General features: G+C 52.7%; 1 long non-coding RNA gene across 1 annotated transcript; it reads right to left on the bottom strand.

Moving 5' to 3' along the window:
* Nucleotides 1-17,958: 17,958 nt before the first annotated feature.
* LOC107402549 (uncharacterized) lies at nt 17,959-22,566 on the bottom strand. Its single transcript, XR_013043647.1, has 2 exons — nt 21,984-22,566; nt 17,959-21,422 (listed from the first exon to the last, which is right to left on the bottom strand). It is a non-coding gene; the product is annotated as an uncharacterized LOC107402549 (long non-coding RNA).
* Between the last annotated feature and the right edge of the window lie 4,757 nt (nt 22,567-27,323).

The raw sequence follows: 27,323 nt of genomic DNA, 5'->3' as shown, positions 1-27,323 counted from the left end.
GAGTCAGGCCCCAGCTGAAGCTTCTTGTTCCCCATCCTGGTGAGTGATGTCACCCTGGCATCGCACACAAAATGGAAGCTTCCTTGGTCACCGAGGACTGGAAGGATTGTGTTGTTCCTGCCCAATGTGGCTGGCTGTTCCCGGCTTCCTGCGCAGATAGGGATAAAATATGAGGGGCACAAGGACAAAACAGAAACACACGCCCTGTGCCCTACGTCTTGGATTGAATAGCAAGCAGAAGGGACAATCAGTTTGATGGAACAATTAGTCTACTCTACGGCCCTCCTGCATATCAGTGACAACAGTAATTCCGTGGCATGGCTTTCCCCAAACACACATTTTCAGGAAACTGAGGCATGCGTGTACCGACAGCAGTCACCTGGAGTGGAGGTGACAAATCCTAGCACTCACACATGCAGTGGCCTCCAGGGACCTTCCTCCTCCTCCTCTTCCTCCTCCTCCTCCTTCTTTTCTAAATTTATTTAACTTTATTTTATGTGCATTGGTGTGAAGGTGTCAGATCCCCTGCAACTGGAGTTATAGACAGTTGTGAGCTGCCATGTGGGTGCTGGGAACCCAGCTCCTCTGGAAGAACATTTAAGACCTGTGCTCTTAACCACTGAGCCATCTCTCCAGCCCTCCGGGGACCTTCTTTGTGATCTTTAGCTTGCTCTGCACCAGGCAGGCCTGGTGACAGCAGGTAGCTGGGCAGCATTTATGGGGAGCCCCCAGAGAGACACAGCTCTCCTTAGTAGAATAGCAAAGGCTGGGCTAAGCTTGGGTACCCTCAGCGGGCAGGCCAGAGTCAAGGCAAAAGGCCAACGGAAGAGTGGCGTTGGGCTGAGGGCTGGGGGAGAAGCAGCAGTCTGGATCAGTGTGCAAAATGTTGATTCTAGCCTGAACAGCACAGAGAGTCTGGGTTTTCATCAGTTCCTTAGTGAAAAGGAAACTGGAAATTAATATTAAAATCCCACTGAGCAGTGTCCATAGTTTCCATATGCAATCATGCTTGGCTTAGTAAGTAGTAAAATGTTTATAATTTTCTTTCCAAGGTTGAGTTTAGTCATTCTCAATGAACCATTTAGTTGGCCTCATAAAGTCCTGAATTAAAGAACTCCTGTAGGTGATGTTGTAGATGGATGGGTACCGGGACCTCGTGGACTCTGCTGGCCGCTGATGTCAAGGCTGGGGGTGCAGACTTGGAAAATCCCAGGCAGAAAACATCCCCCGACGTAGCTGTTGTGATAGGACGAGGACGCTGCACTCCACTGGCGCACCAGTTTGACAGATCAGAGTGTATTCTAAGGCCCTCCCGTGGCATCCCCAGTCACAGTAATTAGATAGTGTGCCTTTCCCCAAAGGTGCCTCCTCAGGAAACTGAAGCATGGCTGCACCTCCAGCAGTCTCCTAGAGGGGAGGTGACCAGCCCTAGCACTCACACATGCAGCAGGCCCCCGGGGACCTCCTTTGGGATCTTTTGTTTTGTTTTTGTTTTGGTTTGGTTTTGGTTTTTTCGAGACAGGGTTTCTCTGTGTAGCTTTGCGCCTTTCCTGGGACTCACTTGGTAGCCCAGGCTGGCCTCAAACTCACAGAGATCCGCCTGGCTCTGCCAACCTTTGGGATCTTTAGCTTGTTCTGCTGGAAATGTGGAGACAGCTCTAAAGTAACCTAGTGGGCAGGCAGCATACTCCATTAAGCCCAGATCCTCTGAGGCTCAGACAAGAGGGCTGCAAAACCAAAAGCAGCCTGGAAATTCCAGACACTCAGAGGCTGGGCAGTTTAGTCATACAGTATCAGAATAAGAACATGAAAAAAAAAAGGCAGGAGGTGTAGCTCAGTAGTGGCGTTCTAGCATGCGAGAGGCCGTGACTCATCCCCAGTACTGAAAATAAATAGGTAACTTCTTCAGAGTTGAGCATGGTGGCACATGGTTGCAATTCCAGAACTTGGGAGGCTGCGGCAGGAGGATTATTGCAATTTGAGTATAGACTACACTTGAGATTAAACATAAAGAACAAAACAAAAACAAACAAACAAACAAACAAAAAAACAAACAAAGAAACAGGGAGGTAGTGGTGGTGCATGCCTTTAATTCCAGCACTCGAGAGGCAGAGGCAGGAAGATCTCTGTGAGTTCGAAGCCAGCCTGGTCTACAGAGCAAGATCCAGGACTGCCAGGACTACACAGAGAAATCCCGTGCTGGAAAACAAAACAAACAAAAAATTCACAAAGAAAACAAATGAAAATAGGAACCTGTCTGTCTTCTCACTGTCCACTGATGCTAGAGACAGATAAGGCTGCAGTTTACCACACATCTGGCACAGCCTTACCCCTCCCTGTACCACTCACACATGGTCACATAGTCACACATGGTCACAAAGGTACACAGAGCACATACTTACAGAGAAGCATGTGTGTGAGTATTCCTGCCCATTTATGGACACACATTTCTCTGTATGCACATGCTCCCTTGTAGCTACACAGACATAGTCTCACACACACACAAACACACACACATACACACACACACACACACACACACACACACACACACACACACACACACGTTCGTAACTACTCAGAAACAGGACAGTGAGATGGCTTGGCAGGTAAAGGCATTTTCTGCCGAGTCTGATGACCTGAGTTCAATCCCTAAAAGCACATGGAAGAAGGGAATCGACTGCCACAAGCTATCCTCTGACTTACACACACACACACACACACACACACACACACACACACACACACACACAAGTGCGTGAGAGTGCTGTGGCAGGTATCCACCCCCATGCGTACAAAATAAATAAAACACAGTAACAATAAAAGAAGTGACTACTTAGCAGACCACACACTGAGACACAGACATGATCACACACATTAGCACACGCACGGACGGGACAGCCTGGTATACTACAGTTTTCAGTAGACGCTCATTTTCAGACACATCTTCCTTCCCTGGCTGTCCTTCAGACCCTGCCTCGACTACCATGTCCCAGCCATGTCCTCCATGTCTCACCAAGTCTGCCCCTGACCCCCTGACCTCTGTGGACACAAACGTCCTGATTGACGGCGTGTCAATCCTGCACAACAGAGGTCAGTCTTTCAGCCCTGTCTCTGACACACCGAAGGCATGGACGTGCCTGCAAACGCGCAATCTGTTGTCCCAGGAGGACCGGTCCATTCCCAGCCTCCCCCGGCCACTCCTGGGCACTTCAGCCTGCCCCCGCTCTGCCGCCAAAGCAGCTTTGGTCTTACAGACACCCTGTATCTGTCTGTCTCCTGCATCCACCAACAACTTGAGCTATGGCAAGTGGGAGAGGGTGTGAGGCCTGATGGAAGCGGTTATTCTTAGCCCTGTCACGGAACACTTCCCCTCCCCAACTTTGTCTCTGCCTGCCTCCCATCCTCCCCAGGGCCAGAGGCCAGCTGATCCCTCCTCTGTGGAGTGGAGTCCAGCAGAGGGGCGGGGTGGGGGGGAGGTGAGGGGGGTGTGGGGGGACAGGGAGTGAGGGGGGGGGGCGGGGAGGTTGAAGCAGCCACTTCGGAGGAGCAGAAAATGGGATTTATTCCTGTTCCCCTCCTGATCTGCATCCAGTGCTCAGGGAGCAGCTGCCTGGGAACTTGGGGGAGGAAGGAATTTGCAATGGAAATACTTGCTGGTCTGAAGTACTCGGTGCCAGCACCTATCTGGTTTTTGTGTGTTCGTTCTTTCTCTCTTCTCCCGCTGGACTCCATTCCTTCCTTCTTGGTGAGGTACTCGGGTCTCTGAATGATAAGCCAGTGATCTACCATTGACCCATATCCCCTGCCCTCTTGTTTTTTGACACAGGATTCTACTACGTTCTTCAAGCTAGCCTTGAACTCATTCTACAGCCCAGGCTGGCCTTGAACTTGAGGTCCTCTTCCCTCAGCTTCCCCAGAAGCTGGGCTTCTGGGCTCGCCCACCAGGCTCTGTCCCACACCATTTCCCACTCTTTTCTTGCTTTGGATTGGAGAGATGGGGTTATTTCTGTCTCAGGAACCACTGATTCCCAGGCCTCTGGTGCAGGCTGGTTCTCAGGCCTCCCTCCCCACTAGGAGCTTCAGACCCGGGTCTTCCCTTCCCCCTCCTTCTGGCCAGTTCACCTTTCTCCGAAGATGCTTTCCATGTGTATCATCGCTGTATCATGTGTCTCCCCCCCCCCCCCCCCGCTCCTTCCTGTCCTGCCTGAGTCCAGGCCCTCCAGGAGATGACAAACCCTGGCTCCCCCACTGCCTTATCCTGAGCACTTCTGTGCCCCTAAGGGCGCGGAAAGGTCTCTCTCGCTCCTTCACCTGAGTAAATTCAGAGTCCTGTCCGGAGTCCTCAGTACCCGGGAAGCATCTGCATCCAGACCCTCGTGTGGACTGTTTCCAATTTCCTTTTCGTTCTTAGGACCGGCACATTCTCAATCTCCCTTGACCGCTTGATGGGTAGGGCCCTTAGTATGCTGGTAGCTGCTAGAGTGCTTGCCTAACGTTCACGAGGCCCTGAGTTCGATTCCCAGCATTGCATACACCAGGTATGGTGGCACGTGATGTGGAGGCAGGGACGTGGGAAGCTCAGGGTCGTGCATCTTGAGCCCCTACCTCAGAAAAACACAACAAACAAAAAATGGAATTGTGGGAAGACATTGTTGGGCCCGGCACTGGGCTGCCCTTCTAGGAAGGAAGCTAAGTCTTTTTGGGAAGTTCTGCTCCTGTCGATATGTGCATTCATTCATGTCTGTGGGATGTTTCCTTATCTTCTCTGATATTGTTGAGTTATGTTGGAAATGAGCTCTACATAATTACCTTGCCAGGCACGGTGGACACTTAAAATCCCAGTAGCCAAGAGGCAGAGGCTGGGAAATCAGGGATTCAATGTCATTCTCAGCTACATAAGGGTTCCAGGAGAGCCTGGCCTCCGTGAAACTGTTGGAGGGTGGGGGTGCCGCCATGAAACTGTTAGGGGGTGCCTATATAAATAAGTGTTCTTTTAGAAAAACAAGAACTACCCCAGATGAGTTTCAAGTTCTTGAAATCTCTTTGAGAAATCTCTGGTACGCAGGGAGATCGTCCCTTTATCACGACAGACGCGCTTCAGAATTTCAGATTTAAATGAGTGAAACAGATGCCTGGCTTTTCCTCCCTAACAAGTTTAACCCTGCAGGATCCAGGGTCGCCCCAACAGGAGCCAAGGCTAGGCCTGGGACAGGGACCTGAAGCAGAGGAGCTCACAGGGGGAGGCCCAAACCCTGCTTTGGAAGCCCAGTGGCTGCTGGCTGCAGAAGGACACCCAAACGTGGAGCCCTCCTCCTCAGCTGGGAGAGGAGCCACTGGGCAGCCCTGCCCTCTGCTAGGACAGTGGCCCTGCATCTGGCCCAAGCTTCAGGGAGATTCTCCAGGGCCCTGCCAACTCATCCCATTGTCCTATCTCCGAACGCAAGACAGCCCATTGGAAGGTCTTGCTGCCTAGCTTAGAAGCCTCTTACTTCATCCCTGGCCCACTCAACTCTTTAAGAGATTAAAACATACGCATGTACACACACACACACACACACACACACACACACACTGCTGAATCTGAAATGCCACACAGCACTCAGACAAAGCCCCCTTTCTGTGGAGTCCCACCCCCTCCCACACCTCTCTCCTCCCCCCACCCCTCCTTCCTTACTGCAGGCTAAATTGGCAGTGGGAAGGTTTTGAGTCAACAAATGCAGTAGGCTGGGGAAGGGAGCCCCTGAAGGGGACTCCTGTCTGGGAAACCTTGGCTGACAGCAGTTCCTATGACCAAGAGGGCCTGCACCAGCCCAGCAGACAGCCCCTGCCTGCCCCCTGCCTCTCCTAATTGCGGCTCGCCCTCAGCCCTCTCCTGTTCTGTCATTTACACACTAAACAAGCTATGGACACCTGCCATGTGTCCAGCACCTGCCTGCCATTGCTCTGTTTACTCTTTCAATCCATCCCCACAAGGGCCGAGCAAGTTACCATTACCGTTCCTCCCAACAAAAGAGAAAGCTGAAAGCCATCTACCAAAGTGACTCTCCCGAAGTCACACAGACAAAAAGCAGAGCTGGAAGCTGAACAGCGGCGTGCGATGATAGTCCCAGGAGGCTGAGTTCAAGTCCAGCCTAGCCATGAGACCTTGTCTCAAAAAATTATAAAAGCCAAACCAGCCAAACCAACCAAGCCCCTTAAAAGCCCAAGTATGTCTGGGTGTGTAGACTCTGCCGAGTGTTGGGAAACCAGGGCCTTGTCATGAGCTTCTCAAAAGTAGAGACTTTATCATCTTAGAAATAAAAATAAAACATTTTAAAGACATTCATTTTTATTTTAGGAGTATGAGTTTTGCCTGCATGCATGGCTGTACACTGTGTGTGTGTCTGGTGCCTGCGGAGGCCAAAAGAGAGCATCGAATCTCCTGGAACGGGAGTTACAGTGTGAGCCATCATGGGGGTGCTAGAAACTTAACTCAGGTCCTCTAGAAGAGCAGTCAGTGCTCTTAAAGGCTGAGCCGTCTCTCCATCCTTATAACAAATTAAAACCAAACCAAACCTTGGGCCCCATGCCTGCACACAGTCAGGGCTGCCTACACACCTGTACCATGAACACTCGGCTTGGGGAGAGAGGGCTTCCCTGGTTGGCAGTATCTGTACCTGGATTCTGCACCCCAGATGTTCAGTGGACATTGGCTGATTGCCTACTGTGTGTCGGTTGTATGTGAAGACCACTGGTTACAAAGATCTCTGTTTTAGTTGAGGTGGAAAAGTCACCATGTGCTGCAGATTCTGGATGGAAGAGGATCCCTAAGTGGAAAAGCAAAACAATAAGGCTTCTATAGGACCCCAAAAGATGTCCATGACCTTGGGGTAGAGAAGGAGTTCTTTCGTTGCTGTTTTGTTTTTCAAGACAGGGTTTCTCTGTGTAGCGTTGGCTGTTCCGAACTCACTCTGTAGCCCAGGCTGGCCTCGAACTCCAGAGATCCCATCTGCCTCTGACTCCTGAGTGCTGGGATTAAAGGTGTGCGCCATCGCTGCCCCACAGAGAAGAAGTTCTTAAGATACAAGAAGAGCATACAATAAAATTAAGATGTTTTGCTCTTCAAAAAAAAATGGCAATAAGAGGGTAAAAGGAAGTCACCAGGGAAAGGACTTGCCATGCACTCAGTCGACAAGGACAATCTCCAGAGCATGCTAAGAGTCTGACAAATGCGTGTAACAGAGATGGACAGCTCAACGTGTGTGTGTGTGTGTGTGTGTGTGTGTGTGTGTGTGTGTGTGATGGTGGTGGTGGGGAGAAGCTGCAAATAGTCTCAGAAATCCAAATGGCCAGTAGATATACTGGAAGGCAGGTGAATTCGTTAGGAATCAAACTCCAATGAGATTCTGTAACTAATACCCTAGGCAGAGCAGCAAAAATGAAAAAGTCGGATAAAACCAAGTGCTGGGGAAGATGTGGGAAGAGCGCAAGTGTCTCTTGGCAAGCAGCTGCCAGCACTGAGGTAGGACTGCCAGGCACAGGGGCCCCAGACACAAGTGCCAGTCAGGAATGTTCATGGAGGTCACAGCCGAAACTAACAAATACCCAAGAGCTACAGACTGGGGGAACCGAAAATGAGGCGCCGGAGAGAGGGGGGCGGCTTATTCCGCCAGAGGGGCTCGGATACCTGGTGACCCCTCCACAGCCGAGGAGAGGAAGGGAGGACATCCCAGAGGGAAGGCTTAGAAGGATGTCCAAAGGCAGGCAGAGGCAGGAAGGGGTGGAGAGAGGAACAGATCTCCACTATGTAGCCACGCGGGCCACCATAAGAAGTTTGGCTCAAGCCCCAGAGTGGGGGGATAGTCAGAAGAATGAGGACAGAGGGGGACAGGTGGATGCTATTGCAGGAAGTGGGAGGGACTGGGAAGGACTACAGTGTGGCCAGAGAGATGGGGCAGGCTGGAAGGACAGCTCTGACACACTGCCCACAAGATGTGGCATTTGGGGATGGGAAGAGGACAGGGAGGTGGCTTCCTGGCTTGGGAACAAGGGGTGGGGATGTTAAAACCAAACGTGTCAGCACAGAGCAGGGGACACAGCTAAGAGGCCTCGCTGGGACAGGGAGCTTTGGAGAGCCCATGGGACAGACACAGGACACCAGGGTGTAGCACTTTGACTTAGACCCACATATCAGAGAGACTGGAGCAAGAAGCTCTGCTGTGTGTGTGTCCAGGTGTGGTGACTGGCACGGGTCTGAAATTCCAGCGCTCAAGGGGCTGACACAGTAGGATCTTGAATGCAAGGCCAACCTGGGCTACATAGCTTGTCATACCTTGTCCAAAAAAAAAAAAAAAAAAAAAAAAAAAAGTAGTAGTAGCCCATGGGTGTCTATGGGTACATGGGAATATTTGATTTGGAGAGGTGACAAAAAAAAAAAAAATCAAGACACAGCCCTGGGGAGCCTGACAGAACCAATGAGAAGAAACAGGCACAAGAGTGACCTATGACGAGAGACCTGGAGGAGCCACAGCCCAGGCTGAGACAAAGTCTGAGGCTGGAGGGTCAGTGGCGGAGGGGAATCGAGGCATCCAATAGGAGGGCTGGGGCTGTACCGAGGGAGGCAAGGGCACTTCTGGCCTCAGGCTCTCTATTTCTCCTACCAATTATAGCTGAGAGAGGGGGCCACCCGGAAGCTGAAGGGGTGGTGAGGTTTAGAGCAGAAGCCGGCCACTGGGGCCTGGCGGCCGGGCTGAAGTCAGGGACCATAAATCTGGGGTGGTACCAGTTCGCACGGTCGGTTGGTTTTCCTGTGCCTTCCAGTGGCCTGGAAATCATGATGGGGAAAGCAGATGACTGGGTCCTCCGGGGCTGGGAAAGGCAGGGCACGGGGCCGTGGGAATGGAGGTGCCAGCTCACAGCCCATCACTGGAGGAGAAAGGGGAGCCGGGGAAGAAGGACAGCTTGGCAGAGTCTGAGGTCGGCACTCGGTTCTGTAGCTGAATGAGAGAGAATGGGAGAGATCTGTGAATGGAGACTGGCTTCATGAAAAGGAGGGAACTAAGTTTTGGCCTACAAGGCTGATGCTGGTATTTAAGATTGTATAGGTGTCCAGTGTGTGTGACAGCACATACCTATAATCCCACACTTGCAGGAGGCTGAGCAAGAGGTTAGGGAGTTTGAGCCAACCTGGGCTACACAATGAGACCTTGGCTCCAAAAAGAAAAGGAAAACAAAAGAACCCAATGCAACCCAACCAACACAAAGATTGAATGCAGTGCCTGAGGACGCCAGAAGAGGGTGTCAGATCCCCTGGAACCAGAGTTACAGACAGTCGGGAGCTGTCTGATGTGGGTGCTGGGAACCGAACTCTGGTCCTCTACACATGCTTTTAACTGCTGAGACATTCCCTCAACCTCAGCAAAAAGGTTCTATAGGAGATGCCAGGTTATCTGTGGGTAGCTGAGAGGGAGAGGTGATCACTGGAGGTTTGGAGGCACAGAAGATAAGACTTAAGGATGTAGGGATGCCCTGGGTTTGTGCAAGTTCCCAGGATGATGGCAGGAGGCAGACGCTGGCAGGACCTGTTACCAGGTCCTCGTGTCTACGGCACCTCTGGGCAGATAATCCCTGTCACCGGGGTTGGGTAATGGGTGCTGTGGCTGGAGAATTGGAATCTGGAGATGTGCCCTTTGGTGGAAGAGGAAGTGGAAGGGATTGAGGTGGTAGGCTGAGGCAGAAGAAGGCCTGACTTTGACCTCCGAAGACTCCTCTGAGCACTGTTCTTGACTTTCATTGAGTCTGAAAGGCACCACTTCCTCTGGCAGGAGCACAACCCCAAGGCTGCTTCCCTGCAAACCACAGGGCAGGGCTCCCCTCACAGGGACATGATAGCCCCTGTATGCTGTGTTCTCATAGGTTCTGAGAAATGAGTTGTGAACACAGGACTACAGGGTGGTAAAAGTGTGGGGCCATTCTGTCCCTCCTCTGCCCTGTCCACATCTCCCTGGGGCACACAGCCCCTTCTTATCCTTCAAGCTGCCTGCAGAAAACTAAAGTAACACAGAGATGTTGCTGACTGTAACAGCAGGTAAGGAAGGCTGGCAGAGTCTGATCCCAGGGCAATACACTCAGTCTAAATGCCTGTCACAGCTTTCAAGGTCAGCTAGGGGCTTCACACCCCTTTTCACTCCCACTTATTTATATCAGTTACTTTGATAAGACAAAGATTTCTGGTCCTTCCATTCATCATTTTCTGCCACCAGTCTTCCAAGTGGTTGCTTGGGGTTTGTAAGATTTCATCTTGGAGCAAGGCCTCTGAAGGAGGTCTAGGGACAACATGACAGGGTCCTACAAATGGAGCAGCTCCTAGTCTGGTCCTGGGGTCAGTGGATCCTGATGGATGCACGCATCTCTAGGATGAGGACTTGCCAAGGGAGGACCAATAGCCCTAGGTAGGACAAGATGGGGCTGGGGGGTGTGGAGGTTCCAGAAGCTTCCAGAGAGACTCTGTAGACACTTGGCCAGCCCCAGGCTCTGATGTAATGGGTGGTGGATGGAGGTGGACCAGGACCTTGAGAGTTTTAGAAAGCTTGGGTACTTTTGTGTTGGTGGATGTTTCTTTCCTTCCAGCAGCTCCCAAATAAACACAATGAGGGTTATATTAATTATAAATGCTTGGCCAATAGCTTAGGCTTGTTAATGACTACCTCTTACATTTAAATTAACCCATATTTCTTATCTACGCTCTGCCATTTGGCTTGGTACCTTTTCTCAGTACAGCATGTTCATCTTGCTCTCTCTATATCTGCTAGTGACTCCCCGCTCTGCCCTTCTTCCTCCCCGCATTCTCAGTTTGGCTCTCCCGCCTAACCTTGTTCTGTTCAGCCATTTTTGGCCGTTCAGCTTCTTTATTAAACCAATCCGAGTGACAAATCTTCACAGTGCACAAAAGGATTATTCCACAGCACTTCTGAGTGAGCAGGGCTTTGAGAAACGTGGTAAAGCACATAGTGGGAGCAACAGAGCTTGGAACACAAATCAGTCTGCCATATGATATGATATAAATGAGCCCACACTGACCACTGGGAACTTTCCAGCAGGTCTGGCCTGCTCCCTTCTCCTCCTGTGTCCCTGTCCCCACTCCCACTCCCACATCCCCCAGTGCCTCAGCCAGGCCCTGCAGCTCCTTGTGGTGGGCTCCATCTGTACTCAAGGGCCTTGTGGGGCGGCTGAACTGGTGTCCTTACCTATAAAGAAGAGTGAATGGCTTAGTAGTCCCTGCTCCTTGGCTACACATCACGCCCACAGCATAGGTGTGTCACCAAGTGCATTTGCACACGGCTGCCGCTGTTCACATTCAGCTTTGCTGTGCACTGGCCTTGGCCAGGGAGTCTGTCACAAGGTGCTGACAGAGGCTGTGATCATGCCCAGGGGGGATGGCCTGATGGATTCTGGAGCTCTGAGGGGTGGGGTGGCTGGGAGCACCTGTGGCCATTAGGAAGGTTTTTATGAGCCTCCTAGAGCAAGCAGCTTCCTCCCCCAGGTCTGCGGTGCACTGAGGCTTCCTGTTTGCTCCCAAGCAGATGGAGCTGGAATCTCTCAGTACCTACTCCCATTCATAAATCACAGCCTATCCTGGGTGCTGAAGCCACCATTCTAATTACGTGTGTGTGCACACGTGCGTGTGTGTGTGTGTGTGTGTGTGTGTGTGTGTGTGTGTGTGTGTTCAGGGTGAGAAGAGGAGCTGTGAGTGCAGAGGACACATGCACTACTAGGCAGACAAGGAGGAGCTGAGACTGTCCCTTGCCTAGTTCTGTGTGCAGTGTTTGGGGCTGTATGAGCTGCCTGACTCAGTGCACCGGCGTGTGGGGTCCACTTGCCCTCAACCCCTCCATTCTGAGCACCAGCTTAGAGGTCATCCCAGAGCAAAGCTTCAAACAGTTCAGGCCCTGCCTGCGAATGAAGACTGGACGTGGGAGAGGCAAGGGTACCTCCCCACCTGGGGCGCAGGGGGGAAGCTACCGTGGCTGCTTAGAGGCCCACAGAGGACGATGTCCCTCCCTGCCTCACACTATTTACAGGCCCTCCCTTTGCCAGGAGGCTCCCACCCCTTCCCCATAGCCTGGTCCTGCCAGGACCCTTGTGTGTGTGTGTGGGGGGGGGGTTGCTGTACCTTCAAGGGCTCCAGGGAAAGCCAGTCCCTTCATCTATCTTCCCATGTTCCCTCACTTGCCGGAACTGCCCCTCCCTTGCAAGTTGTACCTTACCATTCCTCCCCATAGCCTTCTCTTACCCCCCCCCCCCAGCACCTCTCCAAGGGCTTCGGGCTAGTCCAATAGAGAGGGTATTTTAGGAAGAGTTCCAAGCAGACAGGAGCGTGGTCACCCTAGGCTTGTTAGTGAGTCCATGGCCAGCCTGGGATACGGAGGAACCCAGTCTGAAAACGACAGCAACAATAAAAAGGGATGGGATGGGGTGGGGTGGGGTGGGGCGGGGGGCTTGTAGCTGCGAGAGAACTGCGTTTGCCGTTCACTGCATTGTCCTGGTACCAAGCCTCTGGGCCGGCCTGCTCTGCTGCGGACGGAGGGAGGTACACCAGGAGAAAGCTGTAAAGGAGGGGGACTGTGCCAATGCCCGGCTGTTATCGCGGCGGGTTCTTCTTTTAACTAACCAGCACTATCTCCACGTGACAGATGGGGACTGAGCTCTGGAGAAACTCGACCCTGCATCGCTCCCGCCGCCGCTTTGGCTGGCCTTAGATTCCTGCCTGCCTGCACTCAGGGCACCGGCAGAGCCCAATCCACCCACTTTGCACTGATGCCCCGCCCACCCCGGAGCTCGCCCCGCCCACCCCGGAGCTCGCCCCGCCCACCCCCGCGCTCCCCGGCCCGCCCCATCTTTTATCACGGCTGGTAATGTTTGTTTTCCCAACACCTCCACAATTACCGAGGAGTCTGCAAACAGCGGTGTGCCTGTGACGCCCTGCAGTGAGCTGGGAGCTCGCTTCCCGGAAGGATGCCCAGGCAGTTCTCACCTGCCCCAGAGAAGGAGCCTGGCACCAGGCACTGACTGAAGGAGCTGTGAATGAGGCCAGGAGGGGATGCTGAAACAGGCCAGGCAGAGATGCTTCTCGTTAACATCTCTCCATAAAAGCCCCGAGTTCCTATATCCAGCTGGTGTCTGAATGGGGCTGATCATAAAACAGGGAGGCCTGGAGGCGGAGGGCAGCTGTGTGGCCAGGGGGCTTTATAAGGAGGTTTTATGGACTCAGCTGAGATGTGGTGATGAGAAGCCAAACTTTAAACATCCTCCTAAAGTTCACTTTCACTCCCCTGGGGCTTCTAGCCGAACAGGATAGAGAAGGCCTGTGGAGGAGCCACGGGACGGGTGGTAAGGCGGCAGGAGCCACGTGCACCCAGAGGAGGCAGCAGGAATCACAGCAGGCAGGCTGTAAGTTAGGTAGGAGGAAGGACTTGCCTCTGGGCTGGGGCACAGAGAGCGGTGATATGGGATCGGAGGAAATGGGCTGACTGACTCACCTTATCACTGCCCCCTAAGAGGTTGTTTTCACTTTCAGCAGCCTTGGCTGACGGGAGGAACTGAGGTTATGACCAAGATCTGCCCAGGAGCTGGAAGCCTGCATCAGAGGCCAGCACTAGCCAGGTCCTCTCTGGACCGAGATGTGAACATTTCCCTGCTTGTACTGTCGCGGGGAAGACAGGACAGAGGTGGTCTGGAGCGAAGGACTGAAGCAGAGAGAAGAATGGGAAAGGAGAGGAAGGGATGGGAGCTGGCGGACCTGCTTCCCAGGTTGGTGGGACCCTGTGGGTGTGCTAGCCTTCATTTTACTGCCATGAGCTTGGCTTGGCTCCAGGAGCAGCCTGTCTGGCTGACCTGTGGGCTCCCCGGCTAGATACTGGACTCGGGATTCTGATTCAAGCCCATGACAGACCCTAGCCAATCAGGCTGGACCCATGTGGGTGAGCTCTGCTAACTAAGGCTACTCTGAGCCCTGAGGTCTTGCTGCCCATGGGCCTGTCCCCTGGGAGGACCCGACTATACTTACTCTCCCGGGAACAGAGATGTAGGGGGAGTGGGGGTCTTTGCCGTAAGAGCAGCCAGGGTGCTCTCCCGGTGCCTTGGCTCATCTGTTCTAGAATCCAGCCTTGGACCCAGGTCCTGCTGCTGATGGGGCACCACAAGGGGAAACCGCCCCAGGGTGCCCTCTGTGGCTGCTCCCTGCAGAGCCTGCCAGCTGGAGGGATGGGGAAGTGGAGCCCGCACAGTCCTCCCTCAGCGGTGAGCCTGGTCCAGCCCCCTCGGAATTCACAGTAGGAAAACAAACAAACAAACAAAACAAAAAAACACCAAAAAAACAAAACAAAAACAAAAAACAAAAAACAAAAAAAAAAACAGGGAAAGGAGAAAACCCGGAGTCCCTGCCCCAGGCCTGGAGCTTTAGGCCTTGATCCTACAACACCCTCAGGAGAACTGGGCTCACTTTCCAAGGACGGGACTAAAGGTCAGATAGGAAGCAGGCCCAGAGAGCTTGTATAACTCGCCTGCAGCCACAGAGCAGGCAGGACCAGGGAAAGAACACAGCGTTCTGCCCTTCTAACCTGAGGTGTTCTGAAATGAGCAAACCTTCTTCCTTCTCTTTTGGGCGCCAGGTGGGGGTAGGGGGTGGACGGATAATCCGTGACTTGCTGTGAAGAGCGGGGGGGGGGGGGACGACGACGACGACGACACACATTCACACTCCAGAGCGCTAAGAAAGGACGACCTTTGCTTTCCAGAGCTACTGGTGAGAGTGGGACAGGGGCAGGCTGTCCTGGGACACCGCCACGCCACGCGGAGGAGCTTGCAAAGGCCTAGCAAATCTGCAGAGCTCCATCTGAGGAGCCTGAAGAATGGACCGGTAGAGGTGCTGATGGGCCTGGCCATTCACACGACCCCAGCCTCCCGAGGCCCCTGGAGCTTCTGAAGGGCATCCATTAGGGGCCACGTGCACTCAGGGAGTGTGGCTAGGGACTCCCAGGGCTGGGTGGATGGGGGGTGTCATTCTCCCCGAGGCTGGGATGTCAGGAGACCTGAGTTCGAATCCCGGCACTTCTACCCATTCATTCATTGGTGGAGGACACTGAACCCGACCCTCTCGGAAGTGACTATCAAAGCCTGCGTTCCAGCTCCCTTTGCCTGCTGCCCTGCACCCAGCCCGCGTGTAGGATCCAGCGTAGCATCCACCAGGATGGCATCCTCCACACACCAACACACACTTGGCTGCCCCAGCTCAGATTGGCTCCTTTTTCTTCAGGGGTCACCCACTAATCCATACTCAGTGACGTGTGGGTGCGGGGTGACGTGAGGGTCCTGGGACACAATGACAGCCATGGGGAGGAGGTGCAGGAAGCCACCGGTGCTGGGGTGCAAGGGTGCATATTCAGTGCCCAGTGGGAAACACACGGCTTCTGGATGCAGGGGACACGTTCTACGTTGCGGCCAGTGGACACAGGTGCCGCTTACGACGGCCTGGGAAAAGCCCTCAGAGAGTTGAGCCGAAGCCCATGCTGGTCATCTGATGATGACTTATTAATCATTTTAATTGTTGAAAATGTAAGTATTTGGCTACGTATCAAACTTCCAGCAGAGGCCGAAGCTTATGGCTGGGATGGGTTGTAATGGCCACTGTAGTATACTTTGCCAAAGGATCCCCACCCCCACCCCAGGAGGCGAATCAGAAAGCATTTGAGGCACCTAACAGATTACAGCAATGATATGTAATGGGAAAGGGCTGAGTTAGCCTCTGCCTGTCAGTAGGCACGCATCAACCTGCCCGCTGTCAACGTGACCCCCACGCCTGGCTGAAGGATGCCGGTGTAGCCGCGATCTGGTCTCTCAGCTGAGGCGTGAGTACCAGGACCTCAAGGAGGTAATGTCTTCCCGAGCCTGGCGAGGGGGCACCGACTGGGCAAAGGAGCCGGCTGGAGCCTGGCAGCAGAGAGGCTCTGGGGAGCTCGGTGTGGCCCTGTGCCCACCGCACAGCCAGGTACTACCGCCTAGCCACCAGGTGACCAGCAGCCAGAGATGCTGCTCTAGGTCCTGGCAACCTGGGCAAGGGAGGAAACCAGAAACAGGCAATATGGAGAAGCCAAGGCCTTGGGCTCCAGAAGCAGCACACAGGCTCCCCTGGCCCTGCCTTCGGGAGCAGGCATGGGCAGCTCCAACTAGAAAGACAGCTGTGCCACACACCTGTAATTAGGCAGAATGCTTGCTTTAGTACAGCCTAGCCGGCAATTCCTGCAACTTGGCCATTCACTAGACACCCCAAAATTCCTTTGTTATAAAGTTCCCACCGAGGACTGTCCAGTAGCCGGCCCTACCAAGAAACATCTAAGTGGCCAGGCAGATGGCTCCCGGAAAGGGACCTGCTGCCCTGCTGAGTGTGAACAGGAGCCACACTGCTGACCCTGCTGTGAGGACCTGGGAGGAGACTGCTTTCTTCTCTAGGGGGCAGGGAGAATGACCTTGCACATCTGTCCAGAAGCTGAGAAGCCATCTGGGAGAGACGGCTTGGGACGGTGGTCTCTCCAGTCCTCGATTCCAGGCTTCCTAAGGGGAGGAATCTACTCTGAATTCTTTGAAGGTCCCGTGTGTCTAGGCCCTTCGCCAACGGGGAATGGTAGTCACGTCAGTTGTAGGTTAAGAGCTGAGGTGGGCAGGGGTCGGGGAGTGGAGTGCATTTCCAGTTCTCTGGGGTTTCTTTGGAGGAAAAGGAGGCAGAGGAGGGTTCTGCTTGCTTCTTGGCTTGAGCCCCGGAAACTGAATGAGAGGCCCAGCATTGTCTGTTTTGTGATCACGCTGTCCATGCAGCGTCTGAAAGAAGCTCAATGCAGAGAAGAGCATAGTGTTCTGTAAAATGTAAAAAGTGTAAAGTGTGAAAATCTCAGGGACCTGGAAACCCCACGGTGCCCTGAGATGTAGTGGCCACCTTAGGTCACCTAATGTCACTAGTGGCCAGCCTGTCTTGGGGATGTGTGTACAGTAGATTTTGTTAGCCGCGGTACCTTCTCATCCCTTCCTGGCGTGGGCCCATACACTTCAGGTTATTATAACAGGTCCAGTCTCACTGGGAGATTTGCTTAATTCCCACCGCTTGGACAGGCAAACCCTTCACTGTAGCCGGCGGTACCCGGCAGAGCGGCTAACTTGCTCCCATGGGCTGAAACATGCCGTGGCTTGTTCCTATTCCAGCTCCCTCCTACAAAGTTTTCTACACACCTCATGCAAAACTCTGCCCCAGTATTGATTATCACATTTCATATGAAGTTAGGCATTGCAGGTCTCATGGTATTCACTTGGCTGGGCACAGGTGAGGGAAGGCATGACTCAGGGGATCCCCCAGTTTCGCCTCCTTCCAGTCCTGCCGGCCTCTCCCTGTCCTGACCCCTGGACGCCACCCTTCTTCCTCTGACACTTAGGGGAAACTCCACTCACAGGCCCCTTTATTCTGGGATGAAGGTCCTTTTCTGGTCAGCCCCGGGGTGTGCCCCAGAAAAACCCAGATGTATTTTTGCCTCCCTTACAGTGGGGCCGGCGGCCCTTGCGGACCCTGAATCAGGCAGCTTTTCATTCTTTCCCCTGTCACCCGACTAATGGCTTCTCCACAAAGCTTCGGGCCTCCAGGCTGCAGCGTCAGCAGCTCTGGGTGGCCCAGGGCTCACTTCCTCCAGGTACACACGAGCTGAAAATCCGGGTCTCACCCACATGCCCACATACCCTGGCCTGGCCCTCCCTTCGCAGCCATTACAATCTCAAGCATCACATTTCCATTCCATCAGAGTTGACTCCAGCTTTCTGGGGTCCCCCAGTGATGGTTTGGCTAGAGCCCTGTGTTCTGTGGCAAGACTTTTCCTGGGGAGATGCAACACACAGGTCTACTCACTCCAGAGAGAAATCTCACGACAGACCAAAGTCCAGCCTGGTGAACCAATGAGTTTTATTGGGGTCACTTACGGGAATGTGGGTGAGGGGTTACTTACAGGACCAGAAATGACTCACAGACAGCAGTGTCCCCAAAGCCCACCCCAGCATGGTGACAACTCACGAAGCTGGGAACCTGGAGCACACTGCACAGCCTAAAGGCATCCTAACAGGTTGGAGAGTGTGCTTTCCAAGTGACTCAGGTGATCTAAACATCTTCCGGCATCTCAGATGGTTTCTGCTTCTTCCAGGCAGCTGGTCTGGCCTCAGTTGTCTTTGTAGTTCGGCTCTCTGGTCTTGAGGGGGGGACTCTCAGCTTTCATTGCTCACTCTGGCAGGGAGGGGCCTAGTGAATCTGGTCAGTTTCAGAGAGTTCCTGCAGCTATTTTGAATTGTTCATCTTCCTGTTTGAAGAGCTTCTCTGCAGAATGGAATGTTTCAATCTTGCAGGAGACTATTACACAACGCCCTGCCCGGGGACCCATTTCCTATCACTACTACTGGAAGGCGCTTCCTTCCCCTTCCCAGGGTCTTCCCCTTTGTGCTCCACTGTCCTCTGAGGGAACAGTCAGCCTGTCTGGGATTCCTGGACTCATTTAGCAAAGCTGACCAGTATATCTATTATGCTTGGGGACAAACTCTGACCTGCATGCACAGGGTCAGAAAAAGAAAACAGCAGTCAAAAAAAATGTGAGACCAAGGGTTTCATGTGAGAGAAGCAGAGGAAACCTGGACAAAAGAAAAGCCCGGGATCATCAGGTCTATGCCATAGGGCCTGTGGGTACGCTGGAGACAACTTTGGGTCTGATAATGGAGTTCCAGTAAACTGGGAAACAAAGACAGGGTTTGAGATGAATCAGCTGTGCTTCCTTCCTGTGGCCCTAAAATTAGCCTCACCTGGAAGAGACAAACAATCATTGAAAGATCCAGGCTCCTTTTTCTAACCATGATGAGAATCAGATTCCTGAAAATTCCCTTAATTTTGAGGTTCCCTTTGGCAATAAGCCTCCTTAATTGTTCTGAAATTCACATGGCTATTTAAGACAAAATTATAACATTGTATGTGGGTTTTATAATTTATGTAGATGTAATACATATGATATTCACAGCATGAAGGAAGGGGGCAGGGAGTAATGGACATCTGTGGTTACAAAGTTTCTATGTTTTACTTGAAATAGTAACTCTAAGTGGACTGTGAAAAGTTAAGGATGCATTGTAATCCCTGGGGCAATCATTAAAGAATTAATGCAGAGAGGTATAGCTACAAACCCAATAGATAAATTTAAATGGAATTTTAAAATTCCAAAAGAAGGCAGGGAAGGAAGGATAGAGAAATAAAAAACAGAGGGGCAAAATAAAACTAAATTCAACCATATCAATAATTACATTAAATGTTAATGGACTAAACATTCCAATTAAAAGGCAGAGATTGTCAGATGAGATTTTTTAAAAAGACTTAATTATTTGCAGTCTACAGGAGATGTAATTCAAATCTAAAGACACAAGTTGAAAATAATGGCAGAGGAAAACAATCATACTCATGTATGCAACAAATAAAGTGTTTCAAATACATGGAGCAAAAATGGACAGAGTTAAAGAGAAAGGTAGACAATTCCATAATTAGAGTTAGAGGGCTCGTCAGTAAGGTCAGAATTCACTGCCAGGACAAATGTGTTTAGGAACTCATTTCCTGGGTTGGGCTGTGGGTTGCAGGCTGTTAAGACATTTCAAGAACTGACATGGTCCCAGGTGATTTTTCCCTCCAAACCAGGGGATTGAAAAAATATCAATCCTTATTTTTATGCGTGCATGAGAGTGCAGGCATATATGTGTGCGCCGCCAGAGCCTGCGGAAGCTAGAAGAATGTGTCAGGATCCCTGGAACTGGAGTTAAGGCTGCATAATGACCTACCCCATACAGGCGCTGGGAAGTGAACCAGGGTCGTCCTCAAGCGCAGCAAGTGCTGTTAACCCCTGGGCCATCTCTAGATTTTTTTTTTTTCTTACTAAGCCACTGGAACTGTTAGAGTGCCGATAATGTTCACGTGACAATGGCCTCTTCTGTCAGCTACCCCTGAACTAGAATAATACTAAAGTAATAGAGTGAATAACAACAAGGAGGCCCAAACAGCCGCATTATTTCATTATCAGCCACTCAGGGTCTCTTCATAACACACCTGATGAGCTGGCTCAGGTGACAAAGACCACGGCAAGAGCCAAGGTTGCCCTCAGTTGTCATCACGGTTTGTTTGGTCTAAAGAAGCAAGAGGCAGCCAGTACTTTTCAAGCTTGTCATGTATCACAACCAGAGGAACCCTTGTTAAAGCCGAGTGCCGGGCCCTGTGCCCAGAGTTTCTGATTCAGCAGGTCTGTCTGAGGTGGGATGTGATGCTGTCGATCTGGGGACACACTTAAGAACCACTAAAGCGAACAGAAGGCCAAGGGAGCTTAGCATTGGAAAGTCTCCTTTGGCACACTGCTCAGTGTTGCGTGTCAGAGCTTGGAGGTAAGGGTGAGGGGTGTGGCAGGAGGGCAAAGAAGCCTGCTTGGGGTTAGCTGGAACCCAAATCAGGAAGGGCCTCACTTAGAGTGAAGAACACAGACTCAACAGAAGCAGGAGTTCAAACCCCATGTGATCTACGTTTATGTGTAGGAAGTACAGTTGGGGGAGAGGCACATGTCACAGTGTGGGGTGGGGGGAGGTAGATCCGAGGGCAACCTGGGGGAGTTGTTGTGTATTCCGGGGACTGAACTTGGGTCATCGGGCTTGGCAGCTCGAGCCTTTTCCTGTTGAGTCTTAGCTGTGCTGTCTAAAAGATTAAACACTTGGGGCTCCTGTCTCCAACCTGTAAAATGGCTCTCCAATGAGAGAATGCAGGCAATGCCCGGCTCAGTCCGTGCTCAGTCTGGGCTGTGAGCACCAGCGATGGACTGACCCAGGCTCCGTCCGAGTGGGCGTGGGCGGCTTAGGACAGCGAGTCAGGACGAGTCCAGGACAGGCTTTTCTGAAAGTCTTCCTGAGGATACCAGGAAGTTCCAGGGTCCTTCTCAGACCCTTCCCCGCCTGAGTCAGGCTGTTCACTGGCCTGCTCTAGGCCTCTGGGCCCCCATCAAACTCAAAGCCAGGCCGAGACTCTGCACCGAGCCAAGCAGCTCAGCCTTATCAGGCACCGTCCAAGAGCGCAAATGGCATCAGCTTTTGAATTTTCTTTTTCAAGAGAGCAAGCAAGCAAGCAAAGGGGATTTAGTCCATCTGCATTACGGAAAGGGAATTCATTCACCCCCACCCCCGAGTTCTGAGATAAAATGGTTCATTGCCGTGAAGATTGAAACCCAGAGAAGAATCCTTCTGCAGCCTCTTGGATGGTGAATTAGATATGGGTGATGAGTACGGCCGGGCAGCAGGCCTTTCCCTCTCAGTCTCCTGGGGCCCGTGTAGGCAGCTCTACAGGCATATGGGTGCTGGGGGGGGGGGGAGATCCAGAAGCTGTAATCAGATTCTCACCTTTGAGCAGTTACCACCCCTCCCTCAATCAGATACACTCAGGCTCACCCTCTCTCCTGCCAACGGACCACTAAAGGCTTGCACGGTTGTGCCTGTGGAGGACATCAGAGAGGACAGTAGTTGGCACTCCTGAAGCTAGAACTTTCTGGGGCAGTTCTTGACCCTGAGTCTTGTCCACAGCTAGCTCAGACCCTGCGAAATGCTGCCCTGCCCTGGTTCTTTGTCTGGGCGCTTTGATGAGAAACTAGGCAAAAGCCAGGCTTGGTCATCTTGGGGAAGGATTGCTCGTGGTTGGAAATCATGAGTAAAGTTTGAAAAATAGCTGAAGAAAAGTCCTGCTTAGGCAAGCAAGTTTCCCGGCGGTGGGGGGGGGTGGGGGGGGGGTGGGGGCAGGGCGGGAATAAAGGCCAACTGGCAAGGCCCGAGGAAACAATCAGACAGTCTCTGGGTTGTTCACCTTGGGGATCATCCACCCTTCCCCAGCCCTCCTGAAGCATGGGAAACCGAGAGGTACTCACATTAAGGTGATTGTCTAAGAAGGCTCAGTGCAGGCCGGAGCCAAATTCCTGCGCAGTCCCTGTGCTTGCTATCCAGATCCCTCACTCCGCCTTCTCCGACTCCTCCATCCAAACGCAGTTTACATTATGTATCTGCTCCCCAAGGGCTGTTGGCCCTGGCAGATGTTTGTGGCAGAACCCTGGTCCCGGTCCAAGGCTTAGACCTTCTGGGCCCTGTGTGAGCGAGAACAACTTAAAGGTGTAGGTGGATTGATCTCATCGGCCAAGTATTGCCCGAGTGAGTGTCTGCGTGGAGCACAAAGACTGTGAACTCCTGCACTTAGACTTGTAAACCGGTTCCCCCAACTTTCCCAGCCTCCTGTGTGTGCTGCTGCTGTTCTTCCGGGAAGACTGAGGCAGCGGCGGCTCCAGATGGAAAGGGGCGGGGCAGGACCAGGCAGAACCGGGCTTCCGGTCCTCCTCACATCTGCCCATTCTCCAGCTGTAGCTTCAAACTGGCTTCCCTCTTCTCGGACCCAAAGCTTTCCTGCTTCCCCTCTTGTGTCTCCACAGGGGGCAGCCGTCTTAAACAGCACACGCAGACCTGCTGATTGCTTGTGGTTCACGCAGGCACAGGCGAACCTTCAGCCATGGGGCTGCAGAGGCCGGAAGGAGGTAGCCAAAGAAAGCCCACCTTGGTCCTCCACCGCCACCATCCCCGATCTTTTTTTTTTTTTGGAGACAGAGTCTCACTGTGTGAGTCTGGCTGGAACTCACAGAGGTCCGCCTTCCTCCGCCTCAAATGCTGGATCAAAGCTGTGCCCGTGTGATCCCTGGAGTTTTGAGGACTGATGGGTTGGTATCCAGAAATGCAACAGGCCAAGGAGCTGGGGAGTAGGATAAGTATGTATCACGTTTCCCCCAAGCTCTTCCCAACTCCTTGGGACCCGATGTAGCCAAGCCGCCTCTGAGAGTCCACGGCCTTGGTTTTCATTTGCATTCCAGCTCAGAAGCCTGTTTTCTAATCTTGTATCATTTTGGCCAGGTCTCTGCAGTATATTGTAGGATCCTGGCTTGGGCTGCTAAAGATAGGAAACTATCAGACAGGGAAATGCTACCAGCGTTCTGTACCAGGACACTGGAGTAGACTACACACAGACACAGACACACACAGACACAGACACACACACACACACACACACACACACACACACACACACACAGGAAATAACCTGGCCTCCTAGTGCTAAGCCTGAGCCTTTGGTGATTTGGGGCAGGAAGGTGTCGACTCAACATCCTGTTTAAATCTGGCACTAGTCAAGATTTTTAACAGGGGTTATGACCCACCGTCCTCCCTTTCCCAGGCCTTCCTTACATGGTCCTCTAATCAGTTTTAGCTTTGACTCTAATTCTGTTCTTTACCTTGGAGCTCAGGCCCCGGCCCAGCTGAGGGGGGTGCAGTGTGATTTCTCTGCGCCACGAGACCCAGATGGCAGCTGGGGACCGGAAGGTGGGAAGAAGAAAGGAGAGAGAAAACAGAGGGACGGACAACAAAACTGAGACAGAAATGGGACGGAGGTGTGTGTGCGCGTGCCGTGTTGTGTGGAAGGTGTGTGTGTGTGTGTGCCGTGTTGTGTGGTAGGCGTGCATGTGTGTGCCGTGTTGTGTGGGAGGTGTGTGTGTGTGTGTGTGCCATGTTGTGTGGGAGGTGTGTGTGCATGCCGTGTTGTGTGGGAGGTATGTGTGCATGCCGTGTTGTGTGGTAGGTGTGCGTGTGCGTGCCATGTTGTGTGGTAGGCCTGTAAACGCGCCAGGGCTAAGGGTGGTGCGGGAGGCTCAGAGGACGCGCAGCAGTGAAGGGGAAAGGCCTAATCACACTCAGGCCCGGCTGCAGCGGATCTGAGTCCCCTGCTGGCCATCTGAGCGGAGGCTCTGCCTAGCAAGCACCCAGCCCCTGTGACTCCCGGGTGGAGAAGCCCACATTCCTGCCCAGCAAAGGCCCCTTTAATCAAGGCTCCAGACCCTTCCTGCAGCCGCCCGGGGGGGACTGTAACGCTAAACACATTAGTGTGTGAGATTGAAAGGTAACACATTCTCATGGAAGCCCTCGGAACAATGGGTCTCAGGTCTGGGTTTCATTTGCAGGAACTGTGCGGTGGGAATTTCTCTAATCAAATAAAAGAAAATGAAAAAACTCTATCGTTCACAAACGTTAATGCTCTTAATTGCATTAATTTGAAAAACACAAAGTCTCTCTGAGTACGGTGTTGGATCCTGATAGGGATGGGCGGTCAGGGCTCGGCTGGGCCAGAGGCCGGGGTCTGGTAGCAGCAGTGGTGCCAGGCAAGGCAGCCAGTGTGGCCCAGGCTTGAAAGACACTCTGGCAGAGACTCAAATGATAGGTTGGCCTCCTCTGTCCCCCCACGGCCCCTCCCAGCCCTGGTATTTCCGGGACCTTATGGTGGCTGAAGAGGCCTGACAGCCCCATCAGGCCACTTGGCCCGGACCTGCTGCTGTCACTCAGGAAGGGGGAGGGCAGACCCTCTGCTCTGTCAGCACCTCCAGCCTGGGCCCAGCTGCTCTTCCTGCAACAGGCCCCACCCTGGATGCCTCCAGAAACCCAGGCCTCAGATTGTCCTGCACAGCCACTCAGCCATGCAAGACCTCCTGGGACCCGGAACTCTGTCGCTACGGATGATGGAAAAGAAAGAAACGAGTCACAACACTAGTCTCTCAAAATGGGGTGGGAGCACCTGGAGCTTGAGGGGTGCGAGCACCTGGAGCTTGAGAGTGGGAACCTTCATTTTCTGAGCTCTAAGCGCTATCATCAGATTTCTCACTCAGGGTTAAAGCGCTGTCCAGTGCCACAGAACTCTGAAAGCAGTTACAGAGCCTGAAATGGGCAGCTGTGGGCTGCCTGACCTGGGTACCAGACACTGAACTGGTCCTCTGAAAGAATGGTACAAGTTCTTAACCACGGAACTATCTCTCCACCGCACCCCCCTGCCCTGTTCCTCCTCGTTCTTAAGCTTGTAGTAAATTCGTCTCCTAAGTATCTTTGAAACCCTGTGAGGTCTCTATGAGAACTGACTCCCCTGAGGCTAAGAGGCAGGATTAGTCCTCTGCCCCAGATAGCTGAGACCCTGAGACACTGGTTGACTTCTTCGAGGACACATGGAAGCAGAATCAGGACTGACATTCCAGAAATGGGCCCCACTACAACATCTGCTGTGCGGCAGGTTCTTTGTGCACAGGAGCGCCCCCGCTCCATCAAAACCCAAGTTTCTCAGCCACAGGTGGACTCCTGCCTTGCAGCACACTGCCTCCCCAAGACAAGGATGGGAAGCCAGGAGCTTCCAGAGCTCTTTTCAGATTGTCTTTCTTTGTGAAGAATGCTGTCAGCCGTCAGCCAACACCACTTACTCAGAGCTCTGGGCGTGGACTAATGAGGGACACAATCCTTGCCCAGACAGAATGGAGGCTTTTCATGTGGCCAGATATGCAGCCCTCCAGAGGGAGTGGGGGAGGGGGACCCAGTTATATCTTGAAGGAGCCATGTGACTCCAAGTAAGTGACACCTCTCTTGGCCTCAGTTTCTCCACACGTCTGGAAGGAACCGGAGGTGCAGGGCTTGCTAATAGGATCGATGAGTTCCAAGAGACGCACAGAGTAGGTGTGCTCGGACACTTCTCTACGGTTCTGGCAAGGTGACGTGCTCCCCTTGCCCTCCAGCCCAGCTGTCTGCTCCAGCTCAGTGTGTAAAGCTCAGGAGGGGAGCTCATCCGGGACAGGGGAAGCCCTGCGTGAAGATGATTTACAAAAGCACATTGTGTTTAGTTTGCAAACCCAGTGGAACGCTGGAAGTGGGCACGTGCTCTCCCCAAGCTGGCAGATGTTGTTTTTAAGAACTTCTGGGGAGCCGGGCGGTGGTGGCACACTCCTTTAATCCCAGCACTTGGGAGACAGAGCCAGGCAGATCTCTGTGGGTTCGAGGCCAGCCTGGTCTACAGAGCGAGATCCAGGACAGGCACCAAAAACTAAACAGAGAAATCCTGTCTCAAAACAAAACAAAACAAAACAAAACAAAACAAAACAAAAAAAACTTCTCGGGGTAGAATCTCGGGGGGGAAGGGAATCTCATGAGCCCATCACTCCTGTGACCTGGTTTGATGCTCTCATCCAGCCTACCGAGGGAAAATATCACTGACGCTCACACACCAACTCACGTCTTTCCGACTCCACCACATGGCACCCCAGGGCCGCTGGTGTAACTAAGGTCATGTGGTGGGAAATAGAGGCTCCGTGCCCCCCGCCTTACTTTCACTGGAGGAATGAGAAAGTCAGAACCGGTGGATGAAGCCCAGGGAGGGAGACCTCAGACAAACAAGGTTGCAAACTGCACACCGGTCGGCGTGCCTCAGTTTAAGCAAACCCAGTCTATCCAAATCTAAAAATAGCTCGTTCTTTGGAATGCTTTCCCATATGAATCCATTCCCATATGAGAAAGACTCACTGGCTCTTTTCTTCAAGAAGCCAACTCCATTAGTGCATTAAAATAGGACTCAAGTTGCCAAATGTGATTTCATATGCAATCCCTCTCCCCGCCTCCAACATACTTCTCACCCTTGATCCCTAAGGAATACTCCGCCTTGAATAAAGAGAGGTTCGCCTGCAGGGGGGGTGAGGGGCTGCTAACCAACATGGCAAACACATGTCCTGGATTTTCTGAGACCGGCTCACTTTCTAATATTAGGTTTCCATTGTCCCATGAGCACTCTTGGAACTATCAGGCCTTGGGGACTGATGCTCTGGACTGCATGCGAGGTCAGTCAGTCAGGAGAGGACACTGTTCTGTCAGGACCCCCTTTTCCAACTCGGCAGGCAGGACTTAGGGGCAGGGCAGGTTGGAGAACTCGGTGACAGGAGAGAGGGTAAAGACAATTCTATGATTGGGGGAGCTGTGTTGGGTGGGGGATGTTGGACACAGGGTGAGTCAGCTGGGAAGGCAGCCCCCCATCCTGGGTTCCTGGGATCGATTAGAAGCATGCCATGTGAAGCAGACATGCTCCCTGCACCGCGCTCCTCGGGGAAGAGAGTGGGCGGGTCCCTGGAAGGTGGCCAGGGAAGAGCAACTCCATGATTAAAGGGTAGGAGACCAGGACTAGTTATTTATGCATTCATCTCTTGGTCTTACCTCTACCCACCCCCCAACCCCCACCAGCAACTCAGACCCACAGCCCAGCCCTGGACCCCACATGGGAGCTGGGACAGTGGAAGAAGAATTTGTGGGACATCCATCACCCCAGGTGTGCCAGCGGGAGCTGTAACACCGGGGGACACCCCGAAGCTTTCCAGCAACCC

Source organism: Peromyscus maniculatus, chromosome 12, assembly GCF_049852395.1.
Source record: "Peromyscus maniculatus bairdii isolate BWxNUB_F1_BW_parent chromosome 12, HU_Pman_BW_mat_3.1, whole genome shotgun sequence".
NCBI lineage: Eukaryota > Metazoa > Chordata > Mammalia > Rodentia > Cricetidae > Peromyscus > Peromyscus maniculatus.
This window is presented reverse-complemented; position numbering and strand designations above follow the sequence as displayed.